Source organism: Rhinatrema bivittatum, chromosome 7 (genome assembly GCF_901001135.1).
Source record: "Rhinatrema bivittatum chromosome 7, aRhiBiv1.1, whole genome shotgun sequence".
NCBI lineage: Eukaryota > Metazoa > Chordata > Amphibia > Gymnophiona > Rhinatrematidae > Rhinatrema > Rhinatrema bivittatum.
The window spans coordinates 88,491,826-88,504,536 of record NC_042621.1 but is presented as its reverse complement, the minus strand read 5'-3'; the positions used below and the strand labels follow the sequence as shown (position 1 = coordinate 88,504,536).

General features: G+C 42.4%; 1 protein-coding gene across 4 annotated transcripts in view; it reads left to right on the top strand.

Annotated features, from left to right (window-relative positions):
- BANP (BTG3 associated nuclear protein) overlaps positions 1 to 12,711 on the top strand; it is a 755,155-nt gene that overhangs the window by 722,549 nt on the left and 19,895 nt on the right. The window lies entirely within an intron of this gene.

The window sequence follows — 12,711 nt, the reverse complement described above, 5'->3', positions numbered from 1 at the left end:
CCCCGGGGCTATTTTGGAAGGAAAGGCACATTGGTACTTCTTCTTGGAAAACGAGGTAGAAAGTGTGTGGGTACCTGTGCAGTTTGCACATAGGTGGGCAGGGTGAAAATTGACCTCTGAAAGGAAGAGAAGATCAGAAGTGTGGATTATGCCATTAATGAGGCGATTTTTTTTAAAAGAAATATTTATTAAATCTTCAGAGAACTTCTTCAGATCAAACAAGCACAGTGCGTCCCCCAACCCAAATCGTGTGTAGTGGAATACACTGCATTGGGATGGAAATGTCTGTCAATAAAAACATATACAATATGAGTGAAAAACTTAAAAAGGGACCTAAAAATATCAGCCATTCAAGGAAATAAATCACATTCTTGAATCTTCATAACATCATCATATGCAGAGTGAGGTGTCACAGCATAACGAAGCCAGCCAGGGATAATTTATTTATTTATTTGTTTGTTTGTTTGTTTGTTTAACATTTTTATATACCGGCATTCGTAGGACACATCATGTCGGTTCACAAGTAACTGAGAAAGGAAATTACAATGAACGAGGATGGGGGGCTAACTGGGAAATAGTTGGATAGTATACTAAGCTGGATAAAAAAATGGAAGTACAAGGAAAGAGAGTTAACGAGCAAGGGTACAACTTAGTTGAACGACATGGATAATTGGGTATCCATGTAAGATTAAATATGCATAAACAATCTTCAGGAGGCGTGTGTGTGCACTTGTAAACTTAGCATATAAACTTATTTACAGTGTATTGGAGGCAAGTGCTCTTATGTACAATTAATTTGATAATACAAAGTTTCAAGAAAACAGCACAAAAAAAAAACCACATGACAGCAAGCAAGCAAGCAATAGTAAAGGAAAAAAATTAAAAAAATCAGACAAACGTGGGCCACTCAATGTCGCACTTCAGCCCTGCGGGTTGCAAAAGCTGCAATCTGAATATCCAGTGCTGTTCGTGTTGGAGTAAAACACTATCATGATTCCCTCCTCTTATTGATTGGGGAACCAACTCGATTACAGAAAGACAAAGATCCATAGCATCATGTTGTGCCTGCTGCCAACGTGTCACTACTAGTGTCTCTGTATGGGAACGCTGGGTACAGTTACAATGTTTATACGAGTTTTAATCTTGCGCTTTGGTCTTACCTACGTATAAACGTGGGCAGGGACACAGTATCACATAGACAACATTAGGGGAATCACAATTGGAAGAAAAATTCGGACAATATTCTGTTAGTAGTCGGATGCTAGAATTCCTTGGTAGACAAGTGACAGGGGGCAAGCTTGACAGGACCTACAAGACTGATGACCCAATACAGGACCTGGGGTAACGGGGGTTTATAGACAAGACAAGACCAGATAGTCCCGAAGGGTCTATCATCCAACTGTAGCCTCCATTCATAAAATTAAATCATTTTCTGAGATCTTGCAGGGAAATTTTCGGTTTGGAGAGCAAAATACAAGGCGCTAGTGGTGTCCATTCACAAGCACATTCTCTTCCCACGCTGGTTTACTAAAAAATATAAGCTGTAAATAATTTCACAGGCTTTCATTATATTTTACAACCATATTTTCTACTGCGTTACAGCATAATTACTGAGTAGCAGTACATGCAGGGTGACACCCCCAAAAAGAAACACATGGGCCCGATTATCCAGAAGAACTGCCTTCAAAACACGGCATTGCGTAACTCTTTATTCTTGGCTCTGGAGTGGGTCTCTTGAGCTACAGTGCAAAGCTGCTGATCAGTATCTTACTACCTGTCCTCCCATGCCGAAGTCATGAGGCAGCACAGGAGGCAGGACAGGTTTACTTCAGACCCCCAAGCTTTATGTTAGCTTGTAATATTGTGGTTAGCCACAGGATTAGCAGGCTAAAGATAAACGGAAAAGGAGTGACCCAAGAAAATGGATCAAATCTAAATGTCATGGTGTGCTAAAGAGCTCCTAAATGTCCATAATTAGTCGAACTTAAAAAGACGAATGTTTATAAAAGTGATGTTAAGCAAGTAATCTGAGCAGGTACTGTGTGAGCTGAAAGCCGCAAAGCTGCCACCCACATAGGAGGTTTGAAGTGACTTCTATCAGGAAAGGGATACTTAAGTAAATAAGAAAGAGCTCAATTAAAATGTTATGTTTTCCATAGTGTTGAAATAATTGTTTATTAATAACACTTTATGAGAACCTGTTGTACTAAATGATTATGCCCATTCACTTTCCGAGCCATAAAACTGAGAAATCTGATGCAAATAATATCACTCTTAAGAGCATAAATTGTTCTCACAAAGTGGCAGTAGCTGGAGCAGCTTGATATGAAGTGGAGGCCCTGCGCTGAAAATGTCCATGGCAGCCTGCCCCTGCCCCTTTCTTCTGCTGTCAAGTTCTTGTTAAAGGGAGCATGAGCACAAACGGGCCACAATCCCCACCCCCACGCTTCACAAGAAGCTGCTGTGTTCTGTCCATCAGAGGCCAGCACAAATTTCTTATGTCCAACCCCACTCTCCAACTTGCTGGCCTTGAAGGAGCACGACAAGATGGTCCCTGCTAAACAGGTTCAAGGCCAGCAAAGAGCACTATGCAGCCAGCCTTCACCTCTAGGGCCATAAAGTCAACCACTTGTGCACGTGTGGAGAGGCTCAAACCATGGCACGTTACAGAGGTGGATTAAGAACTTTGCACTCAGTAAATAAGAAGGCTTTTGCATTCCCTGGATTTGCACTTTGCTAAGTAAAAACCGGCCCATGCAGTTTTCCAGGAGCCAACTGTGGGAGGCAGGAGCTGGGGAAGAGCTCCCTACCCTGCAGATCTAGAGCCTGGAGGAGAGTCATTGAAACCGGGCAGCGCTGGCTCATCTGTGCCATTTGACTACTAGAAGGTGGTCAGATATTAATTTCTGCCTAACCTCTGCAGTCCAGTGCATCATATCATCATTAAAATGTCAGCATTTATACAGCTATATCTGTTTCTCCTATCTAAACACCTTCCTGTCTGTGCTGTTTCTTCAGTTCCCTTGTATGACTTTTCTGCTGTCACAACTTTGTAAAATGTGTTAAGCTTGAAGAACTCCTTCCACCGTTCTGTGCTTTATTAGAGTCTGCGGCAAAGCCTTTGCTAACCTCATGAATAAACTGAAGTTACTCCAGTGTATTAGAAAATGCAGGATATTGTGAGGCTTCTCTCTAGTCACGTCCATTTTCCACGATGTTTGCAGAATAGGGCACTTGCAGAGAGTTGTATATTTAATCACAATCTGTACAACTGGATGCATTGTTTTATTCATTCCATTAGTTTAATCCTATTATATATATATATATATATATATATATATATATATATATATATATATATCATATATATATATATATATCATATATATATATATGGCCTTTGGAAGGCCCAGATGAGGAAGCTGGTTTAAGTTTGTTAAATCTCATATTGTAGCCAGGCAGTTGAGCTGCACCTTGGTTAAAAGTCCATAGTGTAAACAGGAAGCTGGCCAGCCTGTAGGTTCTTAGGTCCTTGTTTATCTTTTGTGTACAGAAGACAGATAACATCCTGTTGCTCTACAGCCCCAAGTCTGTACCTGATGGGCAGTGAAATCCTGTGCTATATTGGAGCCACTGGTGAGTGGCACTGAAGTCACTGTCAGTGTACAGTTGCTAGATGAGACAGGAAAATAAAACAAAATCCTGCATATGCAAGTCAAACTTTTCAGCTAGGAAGGACAGACCATATGGTCTAGTGATTAGAGAGCAAACCTCAGCTTGAGCCAGAGGACCTCCTGAAATGTGATTTTGAACACACACAAAACTGTGTTTGACCCCGGTCAAGTTTTTTTTCATTTTGCCCAACTGTATTAGAGTTATGATATTAAAATAATGGCACTATTTCTGCACTTTCATAGATGAGCACTAAACCTGGCAACTAGTTACGACTAGCCACGATGGAGGAGATTGCATCCTGTGAGAATGAGATGTGCTGTAGAAATTCAAGTTATTATTTACCATAAACATGCTCCAGGAACCCTGCCTTATGTTGTACATATATCAAACTCTAGGACTGTTACTTTTTTTGGAGGGGAGTGGAAGATACAAGTTAAAATGTTTTATATGCCAGCATGTCTTTGTAATCAGAAAGCCTATTAGCCAGTGCTGTAAATGTGCTGCATTTCTAGTCTTCTTGTAGAAATTGTGCTTGAGAGTGGCACTCTAGGGATAAAAGTCATGGCATGAGCGTGAGTCCCAGAGGAGCTGACACCACCAGACAACAGGAGAATCATTGTGTGATGCAGTCAGACAGGAAAGAGCCCCACTCGGCTCTCACTGTGCGGTAACTCGACATGTAAAAACAAAAATAATGATCTAAAACTATTAAACTGAGCAGAAAGGATCTGAAAGTCAAAAAACAGCCAGCAAGAGGCAACCCAGAGGTCACATTTTTCTGCAGTGACTTATAGCATTGGAGCCCTACTGCAGTGAATGTCTTGAAATCACAGCAATCCACCTGAAGTTTAAATAATTTCTATACCATACAATTTATACGGATTTTTTTTTTGTTACTTCAAAAAATTTAAACAGCAGTATCATGAATTCGAAATTCAGCATGCTGGAAGACACAGCCCCACTGTGCTCAAGAAGCTGTCTGATGCTCCTTGAGTGGCCGGTAAATACCAGAGTTCTGAGTAAGCTGTGAATGCTGGAGCAAATATTTGGCAAAATTATATGGAGCGAATGAGAAATCACAGTGAATGACCTGTAAAGTTCTATGGGAAGAAAATCATGGCTCATTGGCAACAGATCACAGAAGAAAGAGAGAAATTAAGTTCGACAGTCCCAATGTTTAGAAAGAAAGGTTTTCAGAAAATATGATGAGATTAAGTACAGTCATTACAGAGAGATTCTCGTGGAAATAATACTGCCAGCCTGCACACTTTCTGTTAATATAAAAGCAAGTTTGCGTACCGTAAACAGTGTTTTCCATAGATAGCAGAGTGAATGAGCCATGCTGATTGGGTGCAACGCCCTTCGGTGGTGCGGCTCGGAACCTTCCCCAGTAGTAGAGCTTTGCAGTCTTCCCATGCGTAAATGTTCCTGTGTGATTACTTCCATCGTCATCAACGTTAGTCTTCAGTTGGTATGAAAGATTACTGACTACGTCTGCCAAAAGTCTCTAGAGTTTGCCAAGGAGGTGGGTTTGCATGGCTCATTCACTCTGCTATCTACGGAAAACACAGTTTACGGTAAGCAAACTTGCTTTTTTCCATCAATAAGCGAGTGAATGAGCCATACTGTTTGGGGAATCCCAAGCTGAGGGCTCTTCTTTCCACGAGGAAGACTCATGCAGAATATCTAATCAGAGCTCTTGCTACTGTAATATGCAACCCAATCACCTAAGTGGCAGGCTCTAGCTATTTTGCTACTGTGTTCAAACTACTCTTCCCACCGAACTGTCCGACTCTGATAAAGCTTGTCTAGACAATAATGAGATGTGATGGTATGAATTGAGGACAATGTTGCAGGGGTGCCACATGGATAGCTGTTGACAGTAGTTTTAACAGCACATACATGATTGTTTTGTTTTTGTTTTTTAGTGTAGTGCCAGAAGTCGCAGGTGTTTGACTCTTTCCTTGGGTAGGAATGCTCTCTCCCGAACGGAGTCTATCCTTGCTCCTATAAATTGTAGGATTTGTGCTGGCTGGAGGATCGACTTCTCGTAATTGACGAAGAAAACTAGGTCGTCTAGGCATTGATCGGTGACTTGAAGGTCCCTTTGAAGATCCCAAGAATTGGGCGAAACAATCAGCTAGTTGTCTAGCTACAGGAAGATTCACTACCCTTTGCAGTGAAGGTGTGCCACAGCCACACTTTGTGAAGACCTGGGGGCAGAAGAGAGTCCAAAAGAAAGAACTTTGTACTGGTAATGTGCATTGTCTATTTGGAAGCAAAGGTAGCTCCAGCATGAGCAGTGAATTGAGATATGAGCATAAACATCTTTCAGATCGATCAAGCACATCCAATCGCCCTGCTGAATGAAGGGCAAAATAGTCTTCAGTGTTGTCATCTTGAATTTTTCCCTCTTCAGTGTTTTGTTGAGTGGATGGAGATCTAGCATCGGATGCAAATCTCCCGTGTGTTTGGGGATGAGGAAGTATTGGGAGTTGAATCCCGTGTTGTAGCGGGAAGGTGGAACCCTCTGAATCGCTTTTTGTGCTAGCAACCTTTTTACTTCCTGTTTTTTTTTTCATTCTTTATCAGTTTTTTTCAATTACTAATGTAAAAAGTAACATTTTGTTTATATAAATCAAATATAATCACAAATCTCCATTTCTTCAAAAATTAAATAGAGAATAATAAGGAATCATTTTCCACATATCATTCTTCTTCCATAGAAATAACTTCACATTTGTAAAATCAAATAAGTATATTTTAAATTATAAGGAAATATTAGAGCAAACTAAGACATAGAAATAAGTGAGGAGAAAATCACATGAAATGATATAGTTTAGACATTAGTATAGCAACAACTGGTATTTCTATATATACCCCAATCATTTGAAAACATCGGGGACAACGTAACAGGCACCCGGGCCTCCAAAAATTGCTGAAGTTGTTCTACTTGTAGAAAAACAAACATTTGATCACCTCTTTTTATTTCACATCGGCAAGGATAACGCAAGAAGAATGTGAATCCCAGAGACAAGACCTTTGTCCTTGTTGCTAAGAATTCCTTTCTTCTTGTCCTTGTTACAGGAGCCAAATCAGGGTACATGTTTATGGGTTGGCCATAGAATTGTATTGGAAATTTCTGAAAATATCTACCTATTAATTTGTTTATATCTTGTAGCGTTATGAATGAACTATTAAGGTAATCCTGTCTAGGTCATCTGTACTCGAGCTTTCTAAAAAGCTGGTTAAATTGGCAGGAATTGATTGCGGAACAGAAGATTTTTTACTTAACGGAAAACAAGTATTAACTAAGGGAATATCTTCATCTGTAAAAGATAAAGTGTTGCGTCCGTCGCTGCTCGACGCCCTCACTCCGCCCTTACTCCGCCCTCTTTACATCTGTGGCGACTCCCTCCGGGTCTGATGGACGGTTAGCTGTCGCGGCGTCTTCTTACCATCTCCCTCTGGCATCCCCAGACCGGCACGACATTGCGGATCCGCCATGTTCCTGATGACATAGGGCGCACGCTCCGATTGATGTACCAGCACCCTCGGGGGCATCCCCCTGAGATGACGTCATCCACTTCCAATATAAAAGGTCTTAGTATTCGCTAATGGATCGAGTTAGCAAGGGGATTGCTTCGGCTTTACTCCCAAGCTACTCTGCCTCCTCGGACTTACCAGGGGTACCTGCTCCTCGGGGGCCTCGCTATCTTTTCTTTATTTCAGAAAGGAACCGGTACTCGCTCCTCGAGGGCCCATGTTCCTGAACACTCTGAAGATTCTTTACTGCCTGGAAGCTATTGCAGATACAGACATTTGTGAGTTACCATCGCTCTCGCAGAGATTTCCCTGGAACCAGGTACTCGCTCCTTGAGGGCCTAACCCTTTCCAGCTACTGAGCTTCCTAAAGACCTTATGTGAGTTTTGTCATCTAGTTCTGGCTATGAACACAGCATACCCTGTCTACTCATTATCTATAGTATCTCTACAGCTCAGCAACCCTGGGATCGCTGTTCCACTACCTACTTCAGCCCTGCCGGACATATCAGCTCATTACTGCCACCTCTGGTGGTTCTACTAACCTGTATAATAAAAGAATTATCTGTGTCCGTCTCTGTACCCAAGCCTAGCCGGTGGTTCCTCTCAGGATATCCTCCTGGGGGCTCAGTCATCTGCCATCGGCCCAAGGATCCACCTATCTACATTCCTCTACAGCTAAGTGCCCTCTCCAAGCACTCCGCTGGTAATAGATTGCTACTCCTTCTTCATCAGGAGTCTTCAGCAACAGATTCATAACAGATTGCTACTCCGTAGTCTAAAACCTAACAGATTGTTTACTACTCCCTCTACAGGAGCTGATCATAACAGATTGTTAACTCCTTCCTCCACAGGAGCCGATTCATAACAGATTGCTAACTCCTCCCTTCTTGAGGAGTAGAGCATAACAGATGGCTAACTCCTCCCTTCTTGAGGAGTAGATCCTAACATAAAGCTTCTTTAAGAAACCTTTTTAAAGTAACAAAAAAAATGTCACCAGCCATTTTGGGAAAATTTAATATTCTAACATTAAGGTGCCTAATTCGATTCTCAATTGTTTCAAGACGTCTTGAACAAAAAATTTGATCTTTCACAAATACAGCATTTAATTTTTGACATGATTTAATACCTTTTTCATTCTCATTCACCCTAAGAACAGAATCAGCCATTTGTTGTTGTATATCATTAATCTTTGAAAATTGATCTATTTTATTCTCAAGCCTATTAATGGCCAAGCTCAGTCCAGATACAACGTCCCAAATAGTTTCAAGTGTAACCTTCTCTGGTCTTGTTATAACAAACGGCGGTTGACTTATCTGATCTGGGGAGTTAGGTTCCTGGTTCCCTCTTTCTGATGTTTCGCAACTTACTGTGGGCACTCCCACCACTTCAACAGAAAACCTTTCCCCAGATACAATCTCGGAGAGTGTTCCCACTAGCCCCGTCACACCTACCATATCTTGGGAGAGCGATTGGGCAGCTTCTTCTCCGGTGCCGCGTTGTGCAGGAGGCGGTCGCAAGTTAGGGGTTAAGGATGCCTCATCTAAGGTGCCTCCCATTCTCCTCCACGGGATCCTCCAATAGAGTTTCCAGCAGCCTCAGTCTCCAATTGTGTTAAGAAACGATCGATTTCAAGCTGCGTCAGCGAGGGTAAAGGTTCCGTGGGAAAAACCCTAATTTTCCCTTTCCTCTTTGGTGGCATAATTTATTCACAGGAAAATTTCAAGCAACTGCGACACTTCTTAACGCTATGCTGTTATTATCTCAGTTACGGAGAGAATTAAACAAGTGTAAAGAAAATATTCTGCAGTCGGACAATCCAGGCAAATCCGAGCAAAGCCGCGCTGGCAGCTGCGGCAAGCCGCAGGAGTGCAGGTTTAAACCCCCTCTGGCCCCTCCCTCCGACGTCAGATGCTCAGCTCCTCAGGTCCCAAAAGGTAAAGTAAGTCAGATATTAAAGGTAGTCCTCTGGTTAAGCAGGAAATTAAGCAAGTACCTCTCCAGTTGCTCTGATGTCTCACCGCAGGAGTGCAGGTTTAAACCCCCTCTGGCCCCTCCCTCCGACGTCGGGTGCTCGGCTCCTTAGGTCCCGAAAGGTAATCACACAAAAAAAAAACACAGCGGACCCGCCAGCACATCTCTGAGCTCCCTCAGTATTCTGGGATGAACTTCATCAGGCCCCATGGCTTTGTCCACTTTCAGTTTCACCAGCTCTTCCCATACATTTTCTACTGTAAATGGAGTTACATCTACTCCATTCCCCTCCAGTTTCTTGTTAACTAGTGACGGCCCTTCTCCAGGGTCCTCTTTAGTGAACACAGAACTGAAGTATTCATTTAATATTTCTGCCATTTCTTCGTCTCTCTCCACACATTGATCCTTTCAATTTCAATATACCACTTTGAACTTTTCTCTTTTCACTGATGTATCTGAAAAATGTTTTGTTACCACTCTTTACCTCTTTGGCAATCCTCTCTTCCGCTTGACTTTTTGCCATCTTGATTAATTTCTTTGTCTCCCTCAGTTCTACCAGATATTCTTCTTTGTGCTCCTCCTTTTGGGATCTTTTATATTTCTTGAACGCTGTTCTTTTAGCCTTTATTTTGTCAGCCACCTCCTTTGAGAACCAGATAGGTTTCATTTTTCTTTTGCTTTTCTTTACTTTTCTAACATATAGATTAGTTGGCTTGGTAATTGCTCCTTTTAGATTGGTCCACTGTTGATCCACATCTCTCTCGTTCTCCCAGCCTTTTAGTTCTTCCTCCAGGTACTTCCCCATTTCATCAAAGTCTGTGTTTTTTAACATCAAAACTTGGGTTTTTCTGCTTCTTTTCCGTGTCCTTTTTGTGATATTAAACCATACCGTTTGTTGATCACTGGTGCTGAGGTGGGCACCCACCTGGACGTCTGAGACATTATCTCCATTAGTGAGCACTAAGTCGAGTATAGCTCCTTCTCTCGTGGGTTCCATTACCATTTGTTTGAACAAAGCTACTTGCAGGGCATCTACTATTTCTCTACTATTATTAGATTCTGCAGATGGGATTCTCCAGTCTACATCTGGCATGTTAAAATCTCCAACGATCACCACTTCTCCTTTCTTTGCTATCCTGTGGATGTCTTCAACCAGATCTCTGTCCAGCTCTTCCTTTTGGTTTGGAGGCCTATAAACCACTCCAATAAAAATGGATGCCCCATCTTTTTTTAAGTCTGCCCATAGTGCTTCTTCTTTGCCCCATCTTCCTTGCAGCTCAGATGCTTGGATATTGTTTCTGACATAAAGAGCCACTCCTCCCCCTTTCCTATCCTCTCTGTCCTTCCTTAACAAGTTATAGCCTGGTATTCCCGTATCCCAGTCATGAGATTCCGTAAACCACGTTTCCGTGACAGCAACAACGTCCAAGTCCGCCTCCACCATTAGGGCTTGCAGCTCTGGGATTTTATTACCCAAACTACGAGCATTTGTGCACATAGCTTTCCAGCTTTCTTCTTCAGGTTACTGCTGTTCCTGGACTCCTTTTGTGACCTATTTAGTTGAGTTTTGTTATCCACTTTTCTCTTTGCATTTGTGCAAGGGAAGAGATTAATGCCTCTGATGACAGAGTCATCCATCACCGTGAGCTTTTTCCTTTGGTTTCTGATCTGGAATTTCTGTATGCATTGGGTTTTTTCTCTCCTTTCCGATAACACTTCAATCTTTTTCTCAAGGACTTCTTCAGAATTTAATACAGAGAAGGTATTTTGTACTTGTTGCACTTGATACAGTGTGTGTCTCCGGAACACAGGTCTTATTCTACCAGAGCCCACTGTAATACTTTTTAAGTTCCTTAATGGCCTGTGTGAGTGGCCATTAAGTAAGTAAGTAAGTGGCACTCACAAAGCGGGGAGTAGCTGGCTTGTTACGGCGGTTACTACCCCAAACCAAATAAGCCTGATACTTCACTTTCAATGCATATCCAACATAGCTCTCTGCTTCAATGGCAGGGGAGAAGAAAAACTGATACTTCACGCATATCCAGCATAGCTGTCTGCTTCAACGGCAGGAGAGAAGAAAAACTGATACTTCACGCATATCCAGCATAGCTCTCTGCTTCAACGGCAGGGGAGAAGAAAAACTGATACTTCACGCATATCCAGCATAGCTCTCTGCTTCAATGGCAGGGGAGAAGAAAAACTGATACTTCACGCACATCCAGCATAGCTGTCTGCTTCAACGGCAGGAGAGAAGAAAAACTGATACTTCACGCATATCCAGCATAGCTCTCTGCTTCAACGGCAGGGGAGAAGAAAAACTGATACTTCACGCATATCCAGCATAGCTGTCTGCTTCAACGGCAGGGGAGAAGAAAAACTGATACTTCACGCACATCCAGCATAGCTCCCTGCTTCAACGGCAGGGGAGAAGAAAAACAACCAATAAGGGCTGAATAACATAGTCTGGGTAAAACAAATAAGCATGGGTGTAGCTTGCTTATTGCGGCGGTTACTACCCCTACTACCCCTAACTAATCAAGCTTGATATTTCACTTGGATGCAGCTCCATCACTGCTCTCTACATTAATGGTGGGGGTGGAAGGGAAATAGAACCAAAGAGCTAAGAGAAACATAAGTATGAGAAAAAAAATGTGTGAAGCTTGCTGGGCAGACTGGATGGGCCTTTTTGGTCTTCTTCTGCCGTCATTTCTATGTTTCTATGTTTCTATGTAAGTAAAGTAAGTCAGATATTGAAGGTAGTCCTCCGGTTAAGCAAGTACCTCTCCGGTTGCTCTCAACTTCCTGTTTTAATAGGGGAATTTGTTTGAGGTGTCTTATGGGTGGAGGTAGTCGAGGCAACTGAGGGGGAGCCTTGAATTGTAAGTGGTAACCCTGTTGGATTATTTATAAAGCCCATCAGTCGGAAGTTATCCTGGCCCAAGATGCAAAATGATTTGTGACCCTGCCCTCGACAGGCGTTATCGGCTATGGCTCAGCTATCCTCAAAAACCCTGCTAGTTCTTTGGGGTTGTTTGTTGGAGGGGTTTTGGGGGGTCTACAATCTTGCTGACATTATCTCTGCACTGCTTGCGGAGGTTGTGGGTGAGGCTTTTGGTAACTGGGAGCCCTATATTGTGTGTTCTGTTTGTAGGGTTTCCATTGGTAGAAAGGTCTCTTGTACTGTGAGAATTGGCATTTTAATGCACTGGGCTGGACGGCTGGTAGAGTGAGGGATTGCACTGCCACATTTTGTTCCTTTATTTGTGCTACTGTCCCCAAACAAATTATCTCCCAAGCAAGGGAGATCTGTCAGTTTTTTGTGTACATCTTCCCTAAAGGAGCTTTCAAAGAATTTGTAAACCGAGCAGAGGAGATGATATATTTCTTCCTCCAGGTCTTGCAGTGGTTGAGGCATGATTTTCTCACCCGTGTCGGAGCGCACAAAGGGTTTTAGGAGTTGAAAACATTTGTACACATACTGCACCATATAAAACTGATGTTGAATGCGTGAGGTAAGCA